The sequence below is a fragment of the Cibotium barometz genome, chromosome 18 (assembly GCF_041138505.1).
Source record: "Cibotium barometz isolate CiBa-2024 chromosome 18, ASM4113850v1, whole genome shotgun sequence".
Classification (NCBI taxonomy): domain Eukaryota; kingdom Viridiplantae; phylum Streptophyta; class Polypodiopsida; order Cyatheales; family Cibotiaceae; genus Cibotium; species Cibotium barometz.
This window is the reverse complement of record NC_141063.1, coordinates 5,302,396-5,306,610: the sequence shown is the minus strand read 5'-3', so window position 1 is coordinate 5,306,610 and position 4,215 is coordinate 5,302,396. Positions and strand designations below refer to the sequence as shown.

General features: G+C 38.3%; 1 pseudogene; it reads right to left on the bottom strand.

The window, feature by feature from the left end:
* Positions 1–71: 71 nt before the first annotated feature.
* On the bottom strand, positions 72–1,785 carry LOC147628841 (uncharacterized; annotated as a pseudogene).
* Positions 1,786–4,215: the final 2,430 nt, after the last annotated feature.

The following is a 4,215-nucleotide window of genomic DNA, read 5'->3' as shown; positions in this document are numbered from 1 at the left end:
TGGACTCGGTCCTAGTGGTGAGCATTTCTTGCAAAAACTTTACATCAGCTGCACATCGGAGCTTAGCACAATTAGGCTTGAGTTGTTTTCTCATAAGTTAGTGCTCTCTTCACCATAGCCCCTGCACCATCGTGCTCTTCCTTTCCATGACTAGAGCCAAAGAAATTCCAAGTCATTTGCAACTCTGTGATGGCAGTGTACCTGGAAACAAAGTAGAAAGGCCTTTTTGCTTTGAATTTAGACGAAGCATCATCAGACCAAACCCAATAATATTGTAGGGGAATACCATAGGGTAATACCCAATTATAATGTAGCATGAAACAATGTTGCACAAAATGGGTATCATGTTTCTTATCATCAGAGATATAAAAGTGTATCGTTTTGTGGATGTCACTTGCATGTGAAAGTATGTAATATGCACAAATATGGACACTTGGCTTGAATACCAGTGCATTGATTGTATCTCATTTTGCTCCTTAAAAGAGTAATTCTCAGCAAAGTCTACAACAGATATTACCACATCTTCGGGAAAATTGGACAAGCATTCTTTGTATTGCTCATTTTGCCACATGTACACAAAATTATGTTTGATAAACTTTCCAAGATGGTCGTTGAACATTTTATTCAGTGCCTTGCATGACATTTCCTTGTGTATTAACTCTTTCCTCTTCTTTGTCTTACCACCATCATTAGTGGTTCCACAATCTATGTCCTAAAAGATCTTGACAGTGACAAGTCAACGAAACATATGCAGATTCAGCTGGACAAAATGCTATGTTTTGAGGGCCACAGACAGGGCAACTCCCCATCAGACACTTCAAAGCATGGAAAATAGTACCTTCAGCTTTGGGACATAAGATGGACTCCCATGCGTTTGTGATGCTCTTGTAGGACTTCTCTGCAGCCTTACACCCACCTGGCTGAGAACCCACATTACAAATGACACAATCACATTGACATGATTTACCATGCAACCCAAAAGTGGATCCTCTTATTTGGTTCAAGGCATATTTTAAGAATGACATCTGAACATGTGTTATGTAGCAAGTGTATCGATTCCTTAAGCTTGCACACAAAGTATGGCTTTAATTTCTCAAAAGCTCGTTGATGAACTCGTGCTGCCTGTGGATGCATCTCCTTAAATAATAAATATAGTTCAACATGCAATACAAAACCATCGTAGCGAGTTAAACATTTGGTTTGTATTGGTTCCTAGGTGTATGTAGCTGGTTCACCAACCGGTATCTTATTGGCTAAACACCGGTATCATATTGTTTCAAAACTAGTGTTGTCTAAAGCAGAGCTGATCTTTACCTTATATCTAATGCATGTTGCATATCACTAATGTTCAAAATGGTATCATACCGGTACAGAACACTGGTATCATATGGGCACCCCAAGTTCTCCTTCTAGTCTTTACCTGGTATCATACCAATGTTCAACCGGTATAATACCGATTAGAAAATTTGCTAAATATAGAGTACATTAGAGGAGACCATGCTCTTAAGCTAGTATGATAGCAGTGTTTATTAGCTGGTCTTTTCCCTATCAGTAGTGTTAGTTGTATACAACTATCATTCCACAACCGGTATCATATTGATTTGGGAGCGGTATGATATTGGTGAAAAGCCTGTTAAGCTTGTTTTTGCTATAGATTAAGTGTATAAAGGTTGTTTTCGATTAGGTATCTTACTAGTTTAACACTCACCAATCTCTTACTGGTTTTACATTGATTTTCTTGGTTTTGTTTATTGCCGCCCCAAGTTGAAAACCATTTAGAACCATGCCTTGCCTTGTGAGAGGGAGGATGGTTTCTTTTTATTTGCTAGATTTTCCAGTCCTTAAATTCCCCAAGTAATCCAAGAGCTATAGATTGACTGATTGAAAATCTAACACTTAGACATAATACACATAGACACATGACAAAAGAAGGAAACAACACACATACAAGGATGATAGAATCATAGAAGAGTAGAGAATTTGGCATTTGTTTGTATATTGATTGGAAACATCTAATCTAGTATCTGAATCTATACTGAAGGAATATGTAATGTATAAAAGCACACCAAATTAGCATAGGTGTTGGGAGCACGGGTTGTTGCTGTTACTTGAGATTGATTGAGAAGGTGTGTCGGATGCTTAACATAAGATTTTATACCAAGGCGCTTTCGACATACATCTTTTTTGTTGGGTGAAACACGAGTATGGCTTAACCGAAAATTGAAAAAACAAGCTCTTTCACCTCATCACACTGATTATGTATACTGCATATGGCTTGCTAATGGCGAAATACCATCAACAGAGGTTTACAAATGCTCTCTAGTTGCATAGAAATTACATATGTGTATGTTCAACTACCTTGAAGCATCTACAATGTTAAGAGAGGATGTATTTATGCCAGCTCCATTAATAAGAATCATTGGAATAAGCCTTTTTAATAAATACCTCCTCAGAGTTTTTAAGCACTTTCACTGCTTCAAGTGTATTTCTTATGCCCTCTATTAGACTTGTCTGGTTCCATTGGTTCCATAGTAGAAAATTACTCGAAATTTCCTTCATGGAGCGATGTTGGGGAACTTGAGCTAATATATCAAACCTGGTCTTCTCGTCTAGACCGTTGGTTTGCTGATTAAAGTATGGAACAATGTCATTGCATTATTTTTGACGCTTCTACTTGTTTGCTCCTGTTCTTCTTGTACCTTGGACTTCATCCTTGCATGTTGTTCTTTCTTCCTCTGCGCATGATAATCCTTGATTGTATTGGCAGAAAAATTTATGCATGGCTCGCAACCTATACCCTAAACAAACCCTAAACCCTCTACACAGGCTGAACTTCTATATTTGCCTCTAAATGCTTGGGAATCTATGATGGGTGAAAGGTCCATGCGTATATGTGTGTGTGTTAATGAAACAATAGTAAGGGGCCTGTAATAGAAAGATATATATATATATATATATATATATATATATATATATATATAGAGAGAGAGAGAGAGAGAGAGAGAGAGAGAGAGAGAGGTAAACAACAAGGCGACAACAAGTTTAGGGTACAGAGGACATGGAAAGGGACAGAGTGGGTAAGCAAAAGAGAGAGAGCTTGCGAGAGCAAGTGTGAGAGCGAGAGCAAGAGAGAGAGGTGGCAAAATGAGTGCACCACGAGCTACTTATAACTATTTTTTGTTTTCAAGCTTTTCAAACGTACAAAATGTGGGAGAAAATGAGGGAAAATGACTTTTTCAAATGTCTAAAAACCTGTTTAAAAGCCATGTCCAGGATATAGGTTTCGAGTCCACCTTACCATGCATCCACCCAATGTACAAATCCCTCTATGTGTGTGTGATCCTCCAAAGTAAAAATATGAACAAGAGGATCACCATAAGCATTATCGTCACACTAAAGACGGACAATGTACCACACATGAGAAATAATTGGAATTACCCATGAAATCACTAAAGACGGACAATGTACCACACATGAGAAATAATTGGAATTACCCATGAAATCATAAGCGTTATCGTCACACTAAAGACGGACAATGTACCACACATGAGAAATAATTGGAATTACCCATGAAATCACTAACCATGGAATCCCCAAGGTCATTGAAGCCATTCTCATAAGTATGATCTAACTCTAACATTGGATCTAAGAAAATATAAAAGTCAAATGAGAAACTCTCTAGATCCATATGCATAATCTTGCCTTCCCTACAAGGTCTCACCATAGCAAAGTCATCACTAATATCATTCTCAATGCCTGACTGCTAAAATATATACACTATACCCACACAAATGATGTCAGGTAAACTATGAGAGCAAGTAGTAGTAATATCGTGAATGGACCCCACATGTGAAAGTCCTAGAAGAATAGCTTGACACATTCAACACAAGAAACTCAAGCCTATGCTCATAGATATCCCATGACTCCTCGAAATGCTAACAGCTAGCCCAAAATCCTCTTGGGTCGAAGGGAGTGCTAACAAATGGTAAATATGGAGGACCAATGTCGATGATAAGGCTTATCCAAAATCCTCCTAGGTTAAAGGGAATGCTAGCAACTAGCCCATCCTCACACTCATAATGTGAGTCCGGCACTAAAGACATCCACATGATGAGCTCAAAACTCTTGGCCGGAATGTTTTGAACTATCTTGGAAAAAAAGAGCTATTGTGCAAGCCACGTAGGATGTGCTGTAGTAGGTGCATCTGAATGTCGG